Consider the following 26,169-nt stretch of genomic DNA (forward strand, 5'->3'; position numbering starts at 1 on the left):
GCTGACTCCAGAGTGCCACTGGAGAAGCTAGGGGTATCTCCAGGTAAGCTGTCTCTCAGATGCTGTAGGAGCCATTATCATGTGGCCTTACACTGGGAATTTAACCCAGACATATTTGTAATTATTTATGGGGTGGGTGTGGGGTGCGGTGGCCCCTGTGTCGGTATGGCTGGGCGGCTTCAGGTCGGCACACCCTAACACTTTATTAACACATGATTTTCCCTATCACTTTGTATATATTTTTGTATTATTTTAATCACACCACTTACATAGCACTTCTGTGCTTCTTATTAACCCTTATTAATTCTCACCTGTGTGCTGACCTGGGGTAGCCGACCTGTGCCGACGTTATGGGGTCCTGCACCCCGGACCCATACCTAGTATTAGGGACCCCCAGTGTCGGAGAAGCCTTGTCAATCGGCCTGGGGGCTTAACCCTATATCTGCAGATATACGCAACTAAGATCTCCGTATTATCTGACTATTACGTAGTAATATTTTTTACTCGGTGTGCATTAGGGAACACAAATAGTTTTTTCCTACACAGAATTACCCCTCCCTTTTAGCACCTGAGTGACATCACAATCTGATTGAGCAGTTTACCATTTTGTGCATTGTATTTAGAGAGGCATGGATGGGTCAGCATTAGGAGGGATTGCTGACTCCAGAGTGCCACTGGAGAAGCTAGGGGTATCTCCAGGTAAGCTGGCTCTCAGATGCTGTAGGAGCCATTATCATGTGGCCTTACACTGGGAATTTAACCCAGACATATTTGTAATTATTTATGGGGTGGGTGTGGGGTGCGGTGGCCCCTGTGTCGGTATGGCTGGGTGCCTTCAGGTCGGCACACCCTAACACTTTATTAACACATGATTTTCCCTATCACTTTGTATATATTTTTGTATTATTTTAATCACACCACTTACATAGCACTTCTGTGCTTCTTATTAACCCTTATTAATTCTCACCTGTGTGCTGACCTGGGGTAGCCGACCTGTGCCGACGTTATGGGGTCCTGCACCCCGGACCCATACCTAGTATTAGAGACCCCCAGTGACGGAGAAGCCTTGTCGATAGGCCTGGGGGCTTAACCCTATATCTGCAGATATACGCAACTAAGATCTCCGTATTATCTGACTATTATGTAGTTATAATTTTTACTCGGTGTGCATTAGGGAACACAAATAGTTTTTTCCTACACAGAATTACCCCTCCCTTTTAGCACCTGAGTGACATCACAATCTGATTGAGCAGCTTACCATTTTGTGCATTGTATTTAGAGAGGCATGGATGGGTCAGCATTAGGAGGGATTGCTGACTCCAGAGTGCCACTGGAGAAGCTAGAGGTATCTCCAGGTAAGCTGGCTCTCAGATGCTGTAGTAGCCATTATCATGTGGCCTTACACTGGGAAATTAACCCAGACATATTTGTAATTATTTATGGGGTGGGTGTGGGGTGCGGTGGCCCCTGTGTCGGTATGGCTGGGCGGCTTCAGGTCGGCACACCCTAACACTTTATTAACACATGATTTCCCTATCACTTTGTATATATTTTTGTATTAATTTAATCACACCACTTACATAGCACTTCTGTGCTTCTTATTAACCCTTATTAATTCTCACCTGTGTGCTGACCTGGGGTAGCCGACCTGTGCCGACATTATGGGGTCCTGCACCCCGGACCCATACCTAGTATTAGGGACCCCCAGTGATGGAGAAGCCTTGTCGATCGGCCTGGGGGCTTAACCCTATATCTGCAGATATACGCAACTAAGATCTCCGTATTATCTGACTATTATGTCGTTATAATTTTTACTCGGTGTGCATTAGGGAACAAATATTTTTTTCCTACACAGAATTACCCCTCCCTTTTAGCACCTGAGTGACATCACAATCTGATTGAGCAGCTTACCATTTTGTGCATTGTATTTAGAGAGGCATGGATGGGTCAGCATTAGGAGGGATTGCTGACTCCAGAGTGCCACTGGAGAAGCTAGGGGTATCTCCAGGTAAGCTGGCTCTCAGATGCTGTAGTAGCCATTATCATGTGGCCTTACACTGGGAATTTAACCCAGACATATTTGTAATTATTTATGGGGTGGGTGTGGGGTGCGGTGGCCCCTGTGTCGGTATGGCTGGGCGGCTTCAGGTCGGCACACCCTAACACATTATTAACACATGATTTTCCCTATAACTTTGTATATATTTTTGTATTATTTTAATCACACCACTTACATAGCACTTCTGTGCTTCTTATTAACCCTTATTGATTCTCACCTGTGTGCTGACCTGGGGTAGCCGACCTGTGCCGACGTTATGGGGTCCTGCACCCCGCACCCATAGCTAGTATTAGGGACGCACAGTGATGGAGAAGCCTTGTCGATCGGCCTGGGGGCTTAACCCTATATCTGCAGATATACGCAACTAAGATCTCCGTATTATCTGACTATTATGTAGTTATAATTTTTACTCGGTGTGCATTAGGGAACACAAATAGTTTTTTCCTACACAGAATTACCCCTCCCTTTTAGCACCTGAGTGACATCACAATCTGATTGAGCAGCTTACCATTTTGTGCATTGTATTTAGAGAGGCATGGATGGGTCAGCATTAGGAGGGATTGCTGACTCCAGAGTGCCACTGGAGAAGCTAGGGGTATCTCCAGGTAAGCTGGCTCTCAGATGCTGTAGTAGCCATTATCATGTGGCCTTACACTGGGAATTTAACCCAGACATATTTGTAATTATTTATGGGGTGGGTGTGGGGTGCGGTGGCCCCTGTGTCGGTATGGCTGGGCGGCTTCAGGTCGGCACACCCTAACACATTATTAACACATGATTTTCCCTATAACTTTGTATATATTTTTGTATTATTTTAATCACACCACTTACATAGCACTTCTGTGCTTCTTATTAACCCTTATTAATTCTCACCTGTGTGCTGACCTGGGGTAGCCGACCTGTGCCGACGTTATGGGGTCCTGCACCCCGGACCCATACCTAGTATTAGGGACCCCCAGTGACGGAGAAGCCTTGTTGATCGGCCTGGGGGCTTAACCCTATATCTGCAGATATACGCAACTAAGATCTCCGTATTATCTGACTATTATATAGTAATATTTTTTACTCGGTGTGCATTAGGGAACACAAATAGTTTTTTCCTACACAGAATTACCCCTCCCTTTTAGCACCTGAGTGACATCACAATCTGATTGAGCAGCTTACCATTTTGTGCATTGTATTTAGAGAGGCATGGATGGGTCAGCATTAGGAGGGATTGCTGACTCCAGAGTGCCACTGGAGAAGCTAGGGGTATCTCCAGGTAAGCTGTCTCTCAGATGCTGTAGGAGCCATTATCATGTGGCCTTACACTGGGAATTTAACCCAGACATATTTGTAATTATTTATGGGGTGGGTGTGGGGTGCGGTGGCCCCTGTGTCGGTATGGCTGGGCGGCTTCAGGTCGGCACACCCTAACACTTTATTAACACATGATTTTCCCTATCACTTTGTATATATTTTTGTATTATTTTAATCACACCACTTACATAGCACTTCTGTGCTTCTTATTAACCCTTATTAATTCTCACCTGTGTGCTGACCTGGGGTAGCCGACCTGTGCCGACGTTATGGGGTCCTGCACCCCGGACCCATACCTAGTATTAGGGACCCCCAGTGTCGGAGAAGCCTTGTCAATCGGCCTGGGGGCTTAACCCTATATCTGCAGATATACGCAACTAAGATCTCCGTATTATCTGACTATTACGTAGTAATATTTTTTACTCGGTGTGCATTAGGGAACACAAATAGTTTTTTCCTACACAGAATTACCCCTCCCTTTTAGCACCTGAGTGACATCACAATCTGATTGAGCAGTTTACCATTTTGTGCATTGTATTTAGAGAGGCATGGATGGGTCAGCATTAGGAGGGATTGCTGACTCCAGAGTGCCACTGGAGAAGCTAGGGGTATCTCCAGGTAAGCTGGCTCTCAGATGCTGTAGGAGCCATTATCATGTGGCCTTACACTGGGAATTTAACCCAGACATATTTGTAATTATTTATGGGGTGGGTGTGGGGTGCGGTGGCCCCTGTGTCGGTATGGCTGGGTGCCTTCAGGTCGGCACACCCTAACACTTTATTAACACATGATTTTCCCTATCACTTTGTATATATTTTTGTATTATTTTAATCACACCACTTACATAGCACTTCTGTGCTTCTTATTAACCCTTATTAATTCTCACCTGTGTGCTGACCTGGGGTAGCCGACCTGTGCCGACGTTATGGGGTCCTGCACCCCGGACCCATACCTAGTATTAGAGACCCCCAGTGACGGAGAAGCCTTGTCGATAGGCCTGGGGGCTTAACCCTATATCTGCAGATATACGCAACTAAGATCTCCGTATTATCTGACTATTATGTAGTAATAATTTTTACTCGGTGTGCATTAGGGGACACAAATAGTTTTTTCCTACACAGAATTACCCCTCCCTTTTAGCACCTGAGTGACATCACAATCTGATTGAGCAGCTTACCATTTTGTGCATTGTATTTAGAGAGGCATGGATGGGTCAGCATTAGGAGGGATTGCTGACTCCAGAGTGCCACTGGAGAAGCTAGAGGTATCTCCAGGTAAGCTGGCTCTCAGATGCTGTAGGAGCCATTATCATGTGGCCTTACACTGGGAATTTAACCCAGACATATTTGTAATTATTTATGGGGTGGGTGTGGGGTGCGGTGGCCCCTGTGTCGATATGGCTGGGCGGCTTCAGGTCGGCACACCCTAACACTTTATGAACACATGATTTTCCCTATCACTTTGTATATATTTTTGTATTATTTTAATCACACTACTTACATAGCACTTCTGTGCTTCTTATTAACCCTTATTAATTCTCACCTGTGTGCTGACCTGGGGTAGCCGACCTGTGCCGACGTTATGGGGTCCTGCACCCCAGACCCATACCTAGTATTAGGGACCCCCAGTGATGGAGAAGCCTTGTCGATCGGCCTGGGGGCTTAACCCTATATCTGCAGATATACGCAACTAAGATCTCCGTATTATCTGACTATTATGTAGTTATAATTTTTACTCGGTGTGCATTAGGGAACACAAATAGTTTTTTCCTACACAGAATTACCCCTCCCTTTTAGCACCTGAGTGACATCACAATCTGATTGAGCAGCTTACCATTTTGTGCATTGTATTTAGAGAGGCATGGATGAGTCAGCATTAGGAGGGATTGCTGACTCCAGAGTGCCACTGGAGAAGCTAGAGGTATCTCAAGGTAAGCTGGCTCTCAGATGCTGTAGGAGCCATTATCATGTGGCCTTACACTGGGAAATTAACCCAGACATATTTGTAATTATTTATGGGGTGGGTGTGGGGTGCGGTGGCCCCTGTGTCGGTATGGCTGGGCGGCTTCAGGTCGGCACACCCTAACACTTTATTAACACATGATTTCCCTATCACTTTGTATATATTTTTGTATTAATTTAATCACACCACTTACATAGCACTTCTGTGCTTCTTATTAACCCTTATTAATTCTCACCTGTGTGCTGACCTGGGGTAGCCGACCTGTGCCGACGTTATGGGGTCCTGCACCCCGGACCCATACCTAGTATTAGGGACCCCCAGTGATGGAGAAGCCTTGTCGATCGGCCTGGGGGCTTAACCCTATATCTGCAGATATACGCAACTAAGATCTCCGTATTATCTGACTATTATGTAGTTATAATTTTTACTCGGTGTGCATTAGGGAACACAAATAGTATTTTCCTACACAGAATTACCCCTCCCTTTTAGCACCTGAGTGACATCACAATCTGATTGAGCAGCTTACCATTTTGTGCATTGTATTTAGAGAGGCATGGATGGGTCAGCATTAGGAGGGATTGCTGACTCCAGAGTGCCACTGGAGAAGCTAGGGGTATCTCCAGGTAAGCTGGCTCTCAGATGCTGTAGTAGCCATTATCATGTGGCCTTACACTGGGAATTTAACCCAGATATATTTGTAATTATTTATGGGGTGGGTGTGGGGTGCGGTGGCCCCTGTGTCGGTATGGCTGGGCGGCTTCAGGTCGGCACACCCTAACACATTATTAACACATGATTTTCCCTATCACTTTGTATATATTTTTGTATTATTTTAATCACACCACTTACATAGCACTTCTGTGCTTCTTATTAACCCTTATTAATTCTCACCTGTGTGCTGACCTGGGGTAGCCGACCTGTGCCGACGTTATGGGGTCCTGCACCCCGGACCCATACCTAGTATTAGGGACCCCCAGTGATGGAGAAGCCTTGTCAATCGGCCTGGGGGCTTAACCCTATATCTGCAGATATACGCACTAAGATCTCCATATTATCTGACTATTATGTGGTAACATTTTTTACTCGGTGTGCATTAGGGAACACAAATAGTTTTTTCCTACACAGAATTACCCCTCCCTTTTAGCACCTGAGTGACATCACAATCTGATTGAGCAGTTTACCATTTTGTGCATTGTATTTAGAGAGGCATGGATGGGTCAGCATTAGGAGGGATTGCTGACTCCAGAGTGCCACTGGAGAAGCTAGGGGTATCTCCAGGTAAGCTGGCTCTCAGATGCTATAGGAGCCATTATCATGTGGCCTTACACTGGGAATTTAACCCAGACATATTTGTAATTATTTATGGGGTGGGTGTGGGGTGCGGTGGCCCCTGTGTCGGTATGGCTGGGTGCCTTCAGGTCGGCACACCCTAACACTTTATTAACACATGATTTTCCCTATCACTTTGTATATATTTTTGTATTATTTTAATCACACCACTTACATAGCACTTCTGTGCTTCTTATTAACCCTTATTAATTCTCACCTGTGTGCTGACCTGGGGTAGCCGACCTGTGCCGACGTTATGGGGTCCTGCACCCCGGACCCATACCTAGTATTAGAGACCCCCAGTGACGGAGAAGCCTTGTCGATCGGCCTGGGGGCTTAACCCTATATCTGCAGATATACGCAACTAAGATCTCCGTATTATCTGACTATTATGTAGTAATAATTTTTACTCGGTGTGCATTAGGGGACACAAATAGTTTTTTCCTACACAGAATTACCCCTCCCTTTTAGCACCTGAGTGACATCACAATCTGATTGACCAGCTTACCATTTTGTGCATTGTATTTAGAGAGGCATGGATGGGTCAGCATTAGGAGGGATTGCTGACTCCAGAGTGCCACTGGAGAAGCTAGAGGTATCTCCAGGTAAGCTGGCTCTCAGATGCTGTAGGAGCCATTATCATGTGGCCTTACACTGGGAATTTAACCCAGACATATTTGTAATTATTTATGGGGTGGGTGTGGGGTGCGGTGGCCCCTGTGTCGGTATGGCTGGGCGGCTTCAGGTCGGCACACCCTAACACTTTATTAACACATGATTTTCCCTATCACTTTGTATATATTTTTGTATTATTTTAATCACACTACTTACATAGCACTTCTGTGCTTCTTATTAACCCTTATTAATTCTCACCTGTGTGCTGACCTGGGGTAGCCGACCTGTGCCGACGTTATGGGGTCCTGCACCCCGGACCCATACCTAGTATTAGGGACCCCCAGTGATGGAGAAGCCTTGTCGATCGGCCTGGGGGCTTAACCCTATATCTGCAGATATACGCAACTAAGATCTCCGTATTATCTGACTATTATGTAGTTATAATTTTTACTCGGTGTGCATTAGGGAACACAAATAGTTTTTTCCTACACAGAATTACCCCTCCCTTTTAGCACCTGAGTGACATCACAATCTGATTGAGCAGCTTACCATTTTGTGCATTGTATTTAGAGAGGCATGGATGGGTCAGCATTAGGAGGGATTGCTGACTCCAGAGTGCCACTGGAGAAGCTAGAGGTATCTCCAGGTAAGCTGGCTCTCAGATGCTGTAGTAGCCATTATCATGTGGCCTTACACTGGGAAATTAACCCAGACATATTTGTAATTATTTATGGGGTGGGTGTGGGGTGCGGTGGCCCCTGTGTCGGTATGGCTGGGCGGCTTCAGGTCGGCACACCCTAACACTTTATTAACACATGATTTCCCTATCACTTTGTATATATTTTTGTATTAATTTAATCACACCACTTACATAGCACTTCTGTGCTTCTTATTAACCCTTATTAATTCTCACCTGTGTGCTGACCTGGGGTAGCCGACCTGTGCCGACGTTATGGGGTCCTGCACCCCGGACCCATACCTAGTATTAGGGACCCCCAGTGATGGAGAAGCCTTGTCGATCGGCCTGGGGGCTTAACCCTATATCTGCAGATATACGCAACTAAGATCTCCGTATTATCTGACTATTATGTCGTTATAATTTTTACTCGGTGTGCATTAGGGAACAAATATTTTTTTCCTACACAGAATTACCCCTCCCTTTTAGCACCTGAGTGACATCACAATCTGATTGAGCAGCTTACCATTTTGTGCATTGTATTTAGAGAGGCATGGATGGGTCAGCATTAGGAGGGATTGCTGACTCCAGAGTGCCACTGGAGAAGCTAGGGGTATCTCCAGGTAAGCTGGCTCTCAGATGCTGTAGTAGCCATTATCATGTGGCCTTACACTGGGAATTTAACCCAGACATATTTGTAATTATTTATGGGGTGGGTGTGGGGTGCGGTGGCCCCTGTGTCGGTATGGCTGGGCGGCTTCAGGTCGGCACACCCTAACACATTATTAACACATGATTTTCCCTATCACTTTGTATATATTTTTGTATTATTTTAATCACACCACTTACATAGCACTTCTGTGCTTCTTATTAACCCTTATTAATTCTCACCTGTGTGCTGACCTGGGGTAGCCGACCTGTGCCGACGTTATGGGGTCCTGCACCCCGGACCCATACCTAGTATTAGGGACCCCCAGTGACGGAGAAGCCTTGTCGATCGGCCTGGGGGCTTAACCCTATATCTGCAGATATACGCAACTAAGATCTCCGTATTATCTGACTATTATGTAGTAATATTTTTTACTCGGTGTGCATTAGGGAACACAAATTGTTTTTTCCTACACAGAATTACCCCTCCCATTTAGCACCTGAGTGACATCACAATCTGATTGAGCAGCTTACCATTTTGTGCATTGTATTTAGAGAGGCATGGATGGGTCAGCATGAGGAGGGATTGCTGACTCCAGAGTGCCACTGGAGAAGCTAGGGGTATCTCCAGGTAAGCTGGCTCTCAGATGCTGTAGTAGCCATTATCATGTGGCCTTACACTGGGAATTTAACCCAGACATATTTGTAATTATTTATGGGGTGGGTGTGGGGTGCGGTGGCCCCTGTGTCGGTATGGCTGGGCGGCTTCAGGTCGGCACACCCTAACACATTATTAACACATGATTTTCCCTTTCACTTTGTATATATTTTTGAATTATTTTAATCACACCACTTACATAGCACTTCTGTGCTTCTTATTAACCCTTATTAATTTTCACCTGTGTGCTGACCTGGGGTAGCCGACCTGTGCCAATGTTATGGGGTCCTGCACCTCGGACCCATACCTAGTATTAGGGACCCCCAGTGACGGAGAAGCCTTGTCGATCGGCCTGGGGGCTTAACCCTATATCTGCAGATATACGCAACTAAGATCTCCGTATTATCTGACTATTATGTAGTTATAATTTTTACTCGGTGTGCATTAGGGAACACAAATAGTTTTTTCCTACACAGAATTACCCCTCCCTTTTAGCACCTGAGTGACATCACAATCTGATTGAGCAGCTTACCATTTTGTGCATTGTATTTAGAGAGGCATGGATGGGTCAGCATTAGGAGGGATTGCTGACTCCAGAGTGCCGCTGGAGAAGCTAGAGGTATCTCCAGGTAAGCTGGCTCTCAGATGCTGTAGGAGCCATTATCATGTGGCCTTACACTGGGAAATTAACCCAGACATATTTGTAATTATTTATGGGGTGGGTGTGGGGTGCGGTGGCCCCTGTGTCGGTATGGCTGGGCGGCTTCAGGTCGGCACACCCTAACACTTTATTAACACATGATTTCCCTATCACTTTGTATATATTTTTGTATTAATTTAATCACACCACTTACATAGCACTTCTGTGCTTCTTATTAACCCTTATTAATTCTCACCTGTGTGCTGACCTGGGGTAGCCGACCTGTGCCGACGTTATGGTGTCCTGCACCCCGCACCCATAGCTAGTATTAGGGACGCACAGTGATGGAGAAGCCTTGTCGATCGGCCTGGGGGCTTAACCCTATATCTGCAGATATACGCAACTAAGATCTCCGTATTATCTGACTATTATGTAGTTATAATTTTTACTCGGTGTGCATTAGGGAACACAAATAGTTTTTTCCTACACAGAATTACCCCTCCCTTTTAGCACCTGAGTGACATCACAATCTGATTGAGCAGCTTACCATTTTGTGCATTGTATTTAGAGAGGCATGGATGGGTCAGCATTAGGAGGGATTGCTGACTCCAGAGTGCCACTGGAGAAGCTAGGGGTATCTCCAGGTAAGCTGGCTCTCAGATGCTGTAGTAGCCATTATCATGTGGCCTTACACTGGGAATTTAACCCAGACATATTTGTAATTATTTATGGGGTGGGTGTGGGGTGCGGTGGCCCCTGTGTCGGTATGGCTGGGCGGCTTCAGGTCGGCACACCCGAACACATTATTAACACATGATTTTCCCTATAACTTTGTATATATTTTTGTATTATTTTAATCACACCACTTACATAGCACTTCTGTGCTTCTTATTAACCCTTATTGATTCTCACCTGTGTGCTGACCTGGGGTAGCCGACCTGTGCCGACGTTATGGGGTCCTGCACCCCGCACCCATAGCTAGTATTAGGGACGCACAGTGATGGAGAAGCCTTGTCGATCGGCCTGGGGGCTTAACCCTATATCTGCAGATATACGCAACTAAGATCTCCGTATTATCTGACTATTATGTAGTTATAATTTTTACTCGGTGTGCATTAGGGAACACAAATAGTTTTTTCCTACACAGAATTACCCCTCCCTTTTAGCACCTGAGTGACATCACAATCTGATTGAGCAGCTTACCATTTTGTGCATTGTATTTAGAGAGGCATGGATGGGTCAGCATTAGGAGGGATTGCTGACTCCAGAGTGCCACTGGAGAAGCTAGGGGTATCTCCAGGTAAGCTGGCTCTCAGATGCTGTAGTAGCCATTATCATGTGGCCTTACACTGGGAATTTAACCCAGACATATTTGTAATTATTTATGGGGTGGGTGTGGGGTGCGGTGGCCCCTGTGTCGGTATGGCTGGGCGGCTTCAGGTCGGCACACCCTAACACATTATTAACACATGATTTTCCCTATAACTTTGTATATATTTTTGTATTATTTTAATCACACCACTTACATAGCACTTCTGTGCTTCTTATTAACCCTTATTAATTCTCACCTGTGTGCTGACCTGGGGTAGCCGACCTGTGCCGACGTTATGGGGTCCTGCACCCCGGACCCATACCTAGTATTAGGGACCCCCAGTGACGGAGAAGCCTTGTTAATCGGCCTGGGGGCTTAACCCTATATCTGCAGATATACGCAACTAAGATCTCCGTATTATCTGACTATTATATAGTAATATTTTTTACTCGGTGTGCATTAGGGAACACAAATAGTTTTTTCCTACACAGAATTACCCCTCCCTTTTAGCACCTGAGTGACATCACAATCTGATTGAGCAGCTTACCATTTTGTGCATTGTATTTAGAGAGGCATGGATGGGTCAGCATTAGGAGGGATTGCTGACTCCAGAGTGCCACTGGAGAAGCTAGGGGTATCTCCAGGTAAGCTGTCTCTCAGATGCTGTAGGAGCCATTATCATGTGGCCTTACACTGGGAATTTAACCCAGACATATTTGTAATTATTTATGGGGTGGGTGTGGGGTGCGGTGGCCCCTGTGTCGGTATGGCTGGGCGGCTTCAGGTCGGCACACCCTAACACTTTATTAACACATGATTTTCCCTATCACTTTGTATATATTTTTGTATTATTTTAATCACACCACTTACATAGCACTTCTGTGCTTCTTATTAACCCTTATTAATTCTCACCTGTGTGCTGACCTGGGGTAGCCGACCTGTGCCGACGTTATGGGGTCCTGCACCCCGGACCCATACCTAGTATTAGGGACCCCCAGTGTCGGAGAAGCCTTGTCAATCGGCCTGGGGGCTTAACCCTATATCTGCAGATATACGCAACTAAGATCTCCGTATTATCTGACTATTACGTAGTAATATTTTTTACTCGGTGTGCATTAGGGAACACAAATAGTTTTTTCCTACACAGAATTACCCCTCCCTTTTAGCACCTGAGTGACATCACAATCTGATTGAGCAGTTTACCATTTTGTGCATTGTATTTAGAGAGGCATGGATGGGTCAGCATTAGGAGGGATTGCTGACTCCAGAGTGCCACTGGAGAAGCTAGGGGTATCTCCAGGTAAGCTGGCTCTCAGATGCTGTAGGAGCCATTATCATGTGGCCTTACACTGGGAATTTAACCCAGACATATTTGTAATTATTTATGGGGTGGGTGTGGGGTGCGGTGGCCCCTGTGTCGGTATGGCTGGGTGCCTTCAGGTCGGCACACCCTAACACTTTATTAACACATGATTTTCCCTATCACTTTGTATATATTTTTGTATTATTTTAATCACACCACTTACATAGCACTTCTGTGCTTCTTATTAACCCTTATTAATTCTCACCTGTGTGCTGACCTGGGGTAGCCGACCTGTGCCGACGTTATGGGGTCCTGCACCCCGGACCCATACCTAGTATTAGAGACCCCCAGTGACGGAGAAGCCTTGTCGATAGGCCTGGGGGCTTAACCCTATATCTGCAGATATACGCAACTAAGATCTCCGTATTATCTGACTATTATGTAGTAATAATTTTTACTCGGTGTGCATTAGGGGACACAAATAGTTTTTTCCTACACAGAATTACCCCTCCCTTTTAGCACCTGAGTGACATCACAATCTGATTGAGCAGCTTACCATTTTGTGCATTGTATTTAGAGAGGCATGGATGGGTCAGCATTAGGAGGGATTGCTGACTCCAGAGTGCCACTGGAGAAGCTAGAGGTATCTCCAGGTAAGCTGGCTCTCAGATGCTGTAGGAGCCATTATCATGTGGCCTTACACTGGGAATTTAACCCAGACATATTTGTAATTATTTATGGGGTGGGTGTGGGGTGCGGTGGCCCCTGTGTCGATATGGCTGGGCGGCTTCAGGTCGGCACACCCTAACACTTTATGAACACATGATTTTCCCTATCACTTTGTATATATTTTTGTATTATTTTAATCACACTACTTACATAGCACTTCTGTGCTTCTTATTAACCCTTATTAATTCTCACCTGTGTGCTGACCTGGGGTAGCCGACCTGTGCCGACGTTATGGGGTCCTGCACCCCGGACCCATACCTAGTATTAGGGACCCCCAGTGATGGAGAAGCCTTGTCGATCGGCCTGGGGGCTTAACCCTATATCTGCAGATATACGCAACTAAGATCTCCGTATTATCTGACTATTATGTAGTTATAATTTTTACTCGGTGTGCATTAGGGAACACAAATAGTTTTTTCCTACACAGAATTACCCCTCCCTTTTAGCACCTGAGTGACATCACAATCTGATTGAGCAGCTTACCATTTTGTGCATTGTATTTAGAGAGGCATGGATGAGTCAGCATTAGGAGGGATTGCTGACTCCAGAGTGCCACTGGAGAAGCTAGAGGTATCTCAAGGTAAGCTGGCTCTCAGATGCTGTAGGAGCCATTATCATGTGGCCTTACACTGGGAAATTAACCCAGACATATTTGTAATTATTTATGGGGTGGGTGTGGGGTGCGGTGGCCCCTGTGTCGGTATGGCTGGGCGGCTTCAGGTCGGCACACCCTAACACTTTATTAACACATGATTTCCCTATCACTTTGTATATATTTTTGTATTAATTTAATCACACCACTTACATAGCACTTCTGTGCTTCTTATTAACCCTTATTAATTCTCACCTGTGTGCTGACCTGGGGTAGCCGACCTGTGCCGACGTTATGGGGTCCTGCACCCCGGACCCATACCTAGTATTAGGGACCCCCAGTGATGGAGAAGCCTTGTCGATCGGCCTGGGGGCTTAACCCTATATCTGCAGATATACGCAACTAAGATCTCCGTATTATCTGACTATTATGTAGTTATAATTTTTACTCGGTGTGCATTAGGGAACACAAATAGTATTTTCCTACACAGAATTACCCCTCCCTTTTAGCACCTGAGTGACATCACAATCTGATTGAGCAGCTTACCATTTTGTGCATTGTATTTAGAGAGGCATGGATGGGTCAGCATTAGGAGGGATTGCTGACTCCAGAGTGCCACTGGAGAAGCTAGGGGTATCTCCAGGTAAGCTGGCTCTCAGATGCTGTAGTAGCCATTATCATGTGGCCTTACACTGGGAATTTAACCCAGATATATTTGTAATTATTTATGGGGTGGGTGTGGGGTGCGGTGGCCCCTGTGTCGGTATGGCTGGGCGGCTTCAGGTCGGCACACCCTAACACATTATTAACACATGATTTTCCCTATCACTTTGTATATATTTTTGTATTATTTTAATCACACCACTTACATAGCACTTCTGTGCTTCTTATTAACCCTTATTAATTCTCACCTGTGTGCTGACCTGGGGTAGCCGACCTGTGCCGACGTTATGGGGTCCTGCACCCCGGACCCATACCTAGTATTAGGGACCCCCAGTGATGGAGAAGCCTTGTCAATCGGCCTGGGGGCTTAACCCTATATCTGCAGATATACGCACTAAGATCTCCATATTATCTGACTATTATGTGGTAACATTTTTTACTCGGTGTGCATTAGGGAACACAAATAGTTTTTTCCTACACAGAATTACCCCTCCCTTTTAGCACCTGAGTGACATCACAATCTGATTGAGCAGTTTACCATTTTGTGCATTGTATTTAGAGAGGCATGGATGGGTCAGCATTAGGAGGGATTGCTGACTCCAGAGTGCCACTGGAGAAGCTAGGGGTATCTCCAGGTAAGCTGGCTCTCAGATGCTATAGGAGCCATTATCATGTGGCCTTACACTGGGAATTTAACCCAGACATATTTGTAATTATTTATGGGGTGGGTGTGGGGTGCGGTGGCCCCTGTGTCGGTATGGCTGGGTGCCTTCAGGTCGGCACACCCTAACACTTTATTAACACATGATTTTCCCTATCACTTTGTATATATTTTTGTATTATTTTAATCACACCACTTACATAGCACTTCTGTGCTTCTTATTAACCCTTATTAATTCTCACCTGTGTGCTGACCTGGGGTAGCCGACCTGTGCCGACGTTATGGGGTCCTGCACCCCGGACCCATACCTAGTATTAGAGACCCCCAGTGACGGAGAAGCCTTGTCGATCGGCCTGGGGGCTTAACCCTATATCTGCAGATATACGCAACTAAGATCTCCGTATTATCTGACTATTATGTAGTAATAATTTTTACTCGGTGTGCATTAGGGGACACAAATAGTTTTTTCCTACACAGAATTACCCCTCCCTTTTAGCACCTGAGTGACATCACAATCTGATTGAGCAGCTTACCATTTTGTGCATTGTATTTAGAGAGGCATGGATGGGTCAGCATTAGGAGGGATTGCTGACTCCAGAGTGCCACTGGAGAAGCTAGAGGTATCTCCAGGTAAGCTGGCTCTCAGATGCTGTAGGAGCCATTATCATGTGGCCTTACACTGGGAATTTAACCCAGACATATTTGTAATTATTTATGGGGTGGGTGTGGGGTGCGGTGGCCCCTGTGTCGGTATGGCTGGGCGGCTTCAGGTCGGCACACCCTAACACTTTATTAACACATGATTTTCCCTATCACTTTGTATATATTTTTGTATTATTTTAATCACACTACTTACATAGCACTTCTGTGCTTCTTATTAACCCTTATTAATTCTCACCTGTGTGCTGACCTGGGGTAGCCGACCTGTGCCGACGTTATGGGGTCCTGCACCCCGGACCCATACCTAGTATTAGGGACCCCCAGTGATGGAGAAGCCTTGTCGATCGGCCTGGGGGCTTAACCCTATATCTGCAGATATACGCAACTAAGATCTCCGTATTATCTGACTATTATGTCGTTATAATTTTTACTCGGTGTGCATTAGGGAACAAATATTTTTTTCCTACACAGAATTACCCCTCCCTTTTAGCACCTGAGTGACATCACAATCTGATTGAGCAGCTTACCATTTTGTGCATTGTATTTAGAGAGGCATGGATGGGTCAGCATTAGGAGGGATTGCTGACTCCAGAGTGCCACTGGAGAAGCTAGGGGTATCTCCAGGTAAGCTGGCTCTCAGATGCTGTAGTAGCCATTATCATGTGGCCTTACACTGGGAATTTAACCCAGACATATTTGTAATTATTTATGGGGTGGGTGTGGGGTGCGGTGGCCCCTGTGTCGGTATGGCTGGGCGGCTTCAGGTCGGCACACCCTAACACATTATTAACACATGATTTTCCCTATCACTTTGTATATATTTTTGTATTATTTTAATCACACCACTTACATAGCACTTCTGTGCTTCTTATTAACCCTTATTAATTCTCACCTGTGTGCTGACCTGGGGTAGCCGACCTGTGCCGACGTTATGGGGTCCTGCACCCCGGACCCATACCTAGTATTAGGGACCCCCAGTGACGGAGAAGCCTCGTCGATCGGCCTGGGGGCTTAACCCTATATCTGCAGATATACGCAACTAAGATCTCCGTATTATCTGACTATTATGTAGTAATATTTTTTACTCGGTGTGCATTAGGGAACACAAATTGTTTTTTCCTACACAGAATTACCCCTCCCATTTAGCACCTGAGTGACATCACAATCTGATTGAGCAGCTTACCATTTTGTGCATTGTATTTAGAGAGGCATGGATGGGTCAGCATGAGGAGGGATTGCTGACTCCAGAGTGCCACTGGAGAAGCTAGGGGTATCTCCAGGTAAGCTGGCTCTCAGATGCTGTAGTAGCCATTATCATGTGGCCTTACACTGGGAATTTAACCCAGACATATTTGTAATTATTTATGGGGTGGGTGTGGGGTGCGGTGGCCCCTGTGTCGGTATGGCTGGGCGGCTTCAGGTCGGCACACCCTAACACATTATTAACACATGATTTTCCCTTTCACTTTGTATATATTTTTGAATTATTTTAATCACACCACTTACATAGCACTTCTGTGCTTCTTATTAACCCTTATTAATTTTCACCTGTGTGCTGACCTGGGGTAGCCGACCTGTGCCAATGTTATGGGGTCCTGCACCTCGGACCCATACCTAGTATTAGGGACCCCCAGTGACGGAGAAGCCTTGTCGATCGGCCTGGGGGCTTAACCCTATATCTGCAGATATACGCAACTAAGATCTCCGTATTATCTGACTATTATGTAGTAATATTTTTTACTCGGTGTGCATTAGGGAACACAAATAGTTTTTTCCTACACAGAATTACCCCTCCCTTTTAGCACCTGAGTGACATCACAATCTGATTGAGCAGTTTACCATTTTGTGCATTGTATTTAGAGAGGCATGGATGGGTCAGCATTAGGAGGGATTGCTGACTCCAGAGTGCCACTGGAGAAGCTAGGGGTATCTCCAGGTAAGCTGGCTCTCAGATGCTGTAGGAGCCATTATCATGTGGCCTTACACTGGGAATTTAACCCAGACATATTTGTAATTATTTATGGGGTGGGTGTGGGGTGCGGTGGCCCCTGTGTCGGTATGGCTGGGTGCCTTCAGGTCGGCACACCCTAACACTTTATTAACACATGATTTTCCCTATCACTTTGTATATATTTTTGTATTATTTTAATCACACCACTTACATAGCACTTCTGTGCTTCTTATTAACCCTTATTAATTCTCACCTGTGTGCTGACCTGGGGTAGCCGACCTGTGCCGACGTTATGGGGTCCTGCACCCCGGACCCATACCTAGTATTAGAGACCCCCAGTGACGGAGAAGCCTTGTCGATCGGCCTGGGGGCTTAACCCTATATCTGCAGATATACGCAACTAAGATCTCCGTATTATCTGACTATTATGTAGTAATAATTTTTACTCGGTGTGCATTAGGGGACACAAATAGTTTTTTCCTACACAGAATTACCCCTCCCTTTTAGCACCTGAGTGACATCACAATCTGATTGAGCAGCTTACCATTTTGTGCATTGTATTTAGAGAGGCATGGATGGGTCAGCATTAGGAGGGATTGCTGACTCCAGAGTGCCACTGGAGAAGCTAGAGGTATCTCCAGGTAAGCTGGCTCTCAGATGCTGTAGGAGCCATTATCATGTGGCCTTACACTGGGAATTTAACCCAGACATATTTGTAATTATTTATGGGGTGGGTGTGGGGTGCGGTGGCCCCTGTGTCGGTATGGCTGGGCGGCTTCAGGTCGGCACACCCTAACACTGTATTAACACATGATTTTCCCTATCACTTTGTATATATTTTTGTATTATTTTAATCACACTACTTACATAGCACTTCTGTGCTTCTTATTAACCCTTATTAATTCTCACCTGTGTGCTGACCTGGGGTAGCCGACCTGTGCCGACGTTATGGGGTCCTGCACCCCGGACCCATACCTAGTATTAGGGACCCCCAGTGATGGAGAAGCCTTGTCGATCGGCCTGGGGGCTTAACCCTATATCTGCAGATATACGCAACTAAGATCTCCGTATTATCTGACTATTATGTAGTTATAATTTTTACTCGGTGTGCATTAGGGAACACAAAGTTTTTTCCTACACAGAATTACCCCTCCCTTTTAGCACCTGAGTGACATCACAATCTGATTGAGCAGCTTACCATTTTGTGCATTGTATTTAGAGAGGCATGGATGGGTCAGCATTAGGAGGGATTGCTGACTCCAGAGTGCCACTGGAGAAGCTAGGGGTATCTCCAGGTAAGCTGGCTCTCAGATGCTGTAGTAGCCATTATCATGTGGCCTTACACTGGGAATTTAACCCAGACATATTTGTAATTATTTATGGGGTGGGTGTGGGGTGCGGTGGCCCCTGTGTCGGTATGGCTGGGCGGCTTCAGGTCGGCACACCCTAACACATTATTAACACATGATTTTCCCTATCACTTTGTATATATTTTTGTATTATTTTAATCACACCACTTACATAGCACTTCTGTGCTTCTTATTAACCCTTATTAATTCTCACCTGTGTGCTGACCTGGGGTAGCCGACCTGTGCCGACGTTATGGGGTCCTGCACCTCGGACCCATACCTAGTATTAGGGACCCCCAGTGACGGAGAAGCCTTGTCGATCGGCCTGGGGGCTTAACCCTATATCTGCAGATATACGCAACTAAGATCTCCGTATTATCTGACTATTATGTAGTTATAATTTTTACTCGGTGTGCATTAGGGAACACAAATAGTTTTTTCCTACACAGAATTACCCCTCCCTTTTAGCACCTGAGTGACATCACAATCTGATTGAGCAGCTTACCATTTTGTGCATTGTATTTAGAGAGGCATGGATGGGTCAGCATTAGGAGGGATTGCTGACTCCAGAGTGCCGCTGGAGAAACTAGAGGTATCTCCAGGTAAGCTGGCTCTCAGATGCTGTAGGAGCCATTATCATGTGGCCTTACACTGGGAATTTAACCCAGACATATTTGTAATTATTTATGGGGTGGGTGTGGGGTGCGGTGGCCCCTGTGTCGGTATGGCTGGGCGGCTTCAGGTCGGCACACCCTAACACTTTATTAACACATGATTTCCCTATCACTTTGTATATATTTTTGTATTATTTTAATCACATCACTTACATAGCACTTCTGTGCTTCTTATTAACCCTTATTAATTCTCACCTGAGTGCTGACCTGGGGTAGCCGACCTGTGCCGACGTTATGGGGTCCTGCACCCCGGACCCATACCTAGTATTAGGGACCCCCAGTGACGGAGAAGCCTTGTCGATCGGCCTGGGGGCTTAACCCTATATCTGCAGATATACGCAACTAAGATCTCCGTATTATCTGACTATTATGTAGTAATATTTTTTACTCGGTGTGCATTAGGGAACACAAATAGTTTTTTCCTACACAGAATTACCCTTCCCTTTTAGCACCTGAGTGACATCACAATCTGATTGAGCAGCTTACCATTTTGTGCATTGTATTTAGAGAGGCATGGATGGGTCAGCATTAGGAGGGATTGCTGAATCCAGAGAGCCACTGGAGAAGCTAGGGGTATCTCCAGGTAAGCTGGCTCTCAGATGCTGTAGGAGCCATTATCATGTGGCCTTACACTGGCAATTTAACCCAGACATATTTGTAATTATTTATGGGGTGGGTGTGGGGTGCGGTGGCCCCTGTGTCGGTATGGCTGGGTGGCTTCAGGTCGGCACACCCTAACACTTTATTAACACATGATTTTCCCTATCACTTTGTATATATTTTTGTATTATTTTAATCACACCACTTACATAGCACTTCTGTGCTTCTTATTAACCCTTATTAATTCTCACCTGTGTGCTGACCTGGGGTAGCCGACCTGTGCCGACGTTATGGGGTCCTGCACCCCGGACCCATACCTAGTATTAGGGACCCCCAGTGACGGAGAAGCCTTGTCGATCGGCCTGGGGGCTTAACCCTACATCTGCAGATATATACGCAACTAAGATCTCCGTATTATCTGACTATTATGTAGTAATATTTTTTACTCTGTGTGCATTAGGGAACACAAATAGTTTTTTCCTACACAGAATTACCCATCCCTTTTAGCACCTGAGTGACATCACAATCTGATTGAGCAGCTTACCATTTTGTGCATTGTATTTAGAGAGGCATGGATGGGTCAGCATTAGGAGGGATTGCTGACTCCAGAGTGCCACTGAAGAAGCTAGGGGTATCTCCAGGTAAGCTGGCTCTCAGATGCTGTAGGAGCCATTATCATGTGGCCTTACACTGAGAATTTAACCCAGACATATTTGTAATTATTTATGGGGTGGGTGTGGGGTGCGGTGGCCCCTGTGTCGGTATGGCTGGGCGGCTTCAGGTCGGCACACCCTAACACATTATTAACACATGATTTTCCCTATCACTTTGTATATATTTTTGTATTATTTTAATCACACCACTTACATAGCACTTCAGTGCTTCTTATTAACCCTTATTAATTCTCACCTGTGTGCTGACCTGGGGTAGCCGACCTGTGCCGACGTTATGGGGTCCTGCACCCCGGACCCATACCTAGTATTAGGGACCCCCAGTGACGGAGAAGCCTTGTCGATCGGCCTGGGGGCTTAACCCTATATCTGCAGATATACGCAACTAAGATCTCTGTATTATCTGACTATTATGTAGTAATATTTTTTACTCGGTGTGCATTAGGGAACACAAATAGTTTTTTCCTACACAGAATTACCCCTCCCTTTTAGCACCTGAGTGACATCACAATCTGATTGAGCAGCTTACCATTTTGTGCATTGTATTTAGAGAGGCATGGATGGGTCAGCATTAGGAGGGATTGCTGACTCCAGAGTGCCACTGGAGAAGCTAGGGGTATCTCCAGGTAAGCTGGCTCTCAGATGCTGTAGGAGCTATTATCATGTGGCCTTACACTGGGAATTTAACCCAGACATATTTGTAATTATTCATGGGGTGGGTGTGGGGTGCGGTGGCCCCTGTGTCGGTATGGCTGGGCGCCTTCAGGTCAGCACACCCTAACACTTTATGAACACATGATTTTCCCTATCACTTTGTATATATTTTTGTATTATTTTAATCACACCACTTACATAGCACTTCTGTGCTTCTTATTAACCCTTATTAATTCTCACCTGTGTGCTGACCTGGGGTAGCCGACCTGTGCCGACGTTATGGGGTCCTGCACCCCGGACCCATACCTAGTATTAGGGACCCCCAGTGACGGAGAAGCCTTGTCGATCAGCCTGGGGGCTTAACCCTAGATCTGCAGATATACGCAACTAAGATCTCCGTATTATCTGACTATTATGTAGTAATATTTTTTACTCGGTGTGCATTAGGGAACACAAATAGTTTTTTCCTACACAGAATTACCCCTCCCTTTTAGCACCTGAGTGACATCACAATCTGATTGAGCAGCTTACCATTTTGAGCACTGTTTGTGGTACTGAAGCCGGACGGTTTGGTAAGACCCATTTTGAATCTAAAGTTCTTGAACCCTTACCTAAAGGTTTTCAAGTTCAAAATGGAATCCTTGACAGCAATGATTGCGGGCCTGGAAGAACAGGAATTCATGGTTTCCTTGGATATCAAGGACGCCTACCTTCCTATTCCAATTTGGCCACCTCATCAGGCTTATCTGAGGTTTGTCCTACTGGATGATCACTACCAGTTCCAGGCACTGCCCTTCGGCCTGTCCACAGCTCTGAGGGTATTCACAAAGGTAATGGCAGAGATGTTGTTCCAGCGCCAGGTCCAGGGGGTCAATGTTGTCCCTTACCTGGACGATCACCTGATAAAAGCAAGACCCAGGGAGCTTTTATTGCTCCATGCTGACCGCACTATTCAACTTCTGTCAGACCATGGGTGGATTCTCAATTTACAGAAGTCCCACCTGGAGCCAACACAGCGGCTCTTGTTCAAGTTACTGTGGCCCAGAAGGCGTTCCTCCCGGAGGACAAAGCGAGAACGCTTCAGGAGATAGTCCGCATGGTGCTCAGACCTGCTCGAGTGTCTATCCATCTTTGCATAAGATTGTTGGGGAAGATGGTTGCCTCATACGAGGCGATGCAATATGAGAGGTTCCATGCCAGAACTTTTCAATTGGACCTCCTGAGCAAATGGTCCGATTCACATCTACAGATGCACCGAATGATACAGCTGTCACTTCAGGCCAGGATTTTCCTCCTGTGGTGGCTACAGTCCTCCAATCTCCTGGAAGGCCGGAGTTTCTGGATTCAGGATTGGATCCTCCACACGACGGATGCGAGTCTGAGAGGATGGGGAGCTGTCACCCAAGGGGCTCAGTTCCAAGGCATGTGGTCAGCCCACGAAGCCCTCCTTTCGATCAACATTCTGGCACTTCAGGCGATCTACAATGCACTGCTTCAGGTCTCTCCTCATGGATCATGCGATCCTTGAGGAGAGGCCTGAAGTCGGACAAAGCCACAGCAGTGCGTACATCAATCAGCAAGGAGGGACAAAAGGCAGAGCCTGCATGCGAGAGGTGTCAAAGATACTCCTCTGGGCTGAAAGAAATGCAAGAACAATGTCAGCAATCTTCATTCCGGGAGTGGACAACTGGGAAGCGGACTTCATGAGTCATCACGATCTCCACCTGGAGGAGTGGGGGCTCCATCATCAGTTGTTTCAGCAGATCATCAACCAGTGGGGCTCCCCACAAAGACATGATGGCTTCTCGACTCAACAATAAGCTTCACTGGTATTGCCACGAACCAGGGACCCTCACACGAGGGCAGTAGATGCGCTGACGTTGCCTTGGCCTTACCGACTGGTCTACCTGTTTCCTCCGATTCCGTTGCTTCCGAGGGTGCTCAAGCGAATCAGAAATCAGGGAGTCCAGGCAATTTTGATTGCCCTCGGAGGGCATGGTACGCAGATCTTCTGGACATGTGCGGCGAAGACCCTTGGCCTCTACCACTAACAAGAGATTTTCTTCAACAAGGGCCGTTCGTCTACCCGTACTTATGGCGACTTTGTTTGACGGAATGGAGGTTGAGCGGTACATCCTAGCTCACAAGGGCATTTCTAAGAAGGTTATTGCTACCATGGTTCAGGCCCGGAAACCTGTGATTTCAAAACACTATCATATCTGGAGAAGATACAGTATGTCTCTTGGTGCGAGGAACGCACGTATCCGCCTGCTGAGTTCCACTTGGGATGTTTCTTACGTTTCCTGCAGGCTGGTGTGGATAAGGGCTTATGTCTGGGTTCCGTTAAGGTCCAGATTTCAGCTCTCTCAATTTTCTTTCAGAAGAAATTGCCAGTGTTGCCAGAAGTTCAGACATTCTTGCAAGGGGTGCTCCACAAACAATCTCCTTTTGTGCCGCCTATGGCACCCTGGGATTTGAATGTGGTGTTGGAATTTCTACAGTCCTCTTGGTTTGAACCTCTGATGACGGTAGAAGACAAGTACTTCAAGTGGAAGACGGTGATGTTACTGGCCCTGATTCTGCTAGACGTGTCTCAAAATTTGGGGCCTTATCGTGTAAAAGTCCCTACTTGGTCTTTTACGAGGACATAATATAAACCTACAAAATATAATTGCTAACAAATTACTTTTATTTAAAAGAATTCTATGTATGCTGGTCTCAAACCTGTGACCATCTCTGCCGTAGTTCTGTTACTTATTAGTTAAGCCATTGGAGCTCAGTGGAAACTAAGAGCACTCAAAAATACTATTGTTTTGTATGGTTATAATAACTAATTAAACTTAGGAGCTCTTATGGGATGTCACGACCACTAATTTGGCTTTATTATATAGGGATGTGACTTATGTGTCTATATATATATATATATATATATATATATATTCTTCATGATATTTATTGTTAACATTTCATACCTCCCAATGACCCTCTCCAGGAGGGACACAATGCTCTGCTTCTGGACTTTTCTCATTATTTATGATTACCAGCACCTGTGTCGAACAGGTGAATGGATAAGAAAGGTGTTTCAGCACAGGTGATGGCAATCATAAATTAAGAGGGAAGTCCAGGAGCAGAGCATTCTGTCCCTCCTGGAGAGGGTCATGTTGGGAGGTATGACATTTACATGTAAAGCACCTATATTTATTGTAATTATTGACTCCTAGCAGTGAATGGACTCACTTTTATAGGCCCTACACACTGGCCGATTTTCAGAAAGATATGAACGATCTCGTTCATAAATGAACGAGAACTCGTTCATATCTTTCAGTGTGGAGACTCCAGCGATGAACGATGCGCGTCCCCGCGCTCGTTCATCGCTGGTCTCCCGTCGGCTGTGCATGCAGGCCAATATGGACGATCTCGTCCATATTTGCCTGCACTTCAATGCAGCCGCGTGACGGGGGGGGAGTGAAGAAACTTCACTCCCCCCCCCCCCCCCCCCGTCACTGCCCCCCCGCCGCCAGGTCGCTCGTCGGCCGTATCCGCCGTCGGGCAGCTCGGCGGCGGGTCGGCCAGTGAGTAGGGCCCCTTACTCATAGCAATGAATAGATCTCATTAAAAATCTCAGGTGTGAATGAACAACACCAGGAGCTGATTGGCCACAATCAGTTTAAATACAATCTCACCTGTTCATTGATCATTTATACCTCCTGAAGAAACTGCTGTTTGCTGTGGCAGAGAAAATAGGATTTTAATTACCTACCGGTAAATCCTTTTCTCGTAGTTCGTAGAGGATGCTGGGGTCCATTTTGGTACCATGGGGTATAGACGGTTCCGCAGGAGCCTTCGGCACTTTAAGACTTTTCAACAGTGTGAACTGGCTCCTCCCTCTATGCCCCTCCTCCAGACCTCAGTATAGGAACTGTGCCTGAGGAGACGGACAACTTCGAGAGAAGAATTTACATTAAACTAGTGGTGAGATTCACACCAGCTCACACCATACAAAACATGCCGCCTAACATGGCTTTCAACATAACCCATGCTAACGTGAATGCATAAGCAACAGCTGTGAACATCTTAACACATGAGAACCTGTGTAAAAAGATAAAACGTAATTCTGCAGGAAAAATGAGCACTGGGCGGGCGCCCAGCATCCTCTACGGACCATGAGAAAAGGATTTACCAGTAGGTAATTAAAATCCTATTTTCTCTTACGTCCTAGAGGATGCTGGGGTCCATTTTAGTACCATGGGGATGTACCAAAGCTCCCAGTACGGGAGGGAAAGTGCTAATGTTCCTGTAGAACTGACTGACCAAACTGAAGGTCGTCAGCAGCCAAGGTGTCAAACCTGTAAAACTTAACAAACGTGTTTGCCCCTGACCAAGTAGCTGCTCGGCAAATTTGCAACGGCGAGACACCCTGGGCAGCCGCCCAGGAAGACCCCACTTTCCTTGTAGAGTGGGCCT

This window comes from Pseudophryne corroboree, chromosome 2 (assembly GCF_028390025.1).
Source record: "Pseudophryne corroboree isolate aPseCor3 chromosome 2, aPseCor3.hap2, whole genome shotgun sequence".
NCBI classification, from domain to species: Eukaryota; Metazoa; Chordata; class Amphibia; order Anura; family Myobatrachidae; genus Pseudophryne; species Pseudophryne corroboree.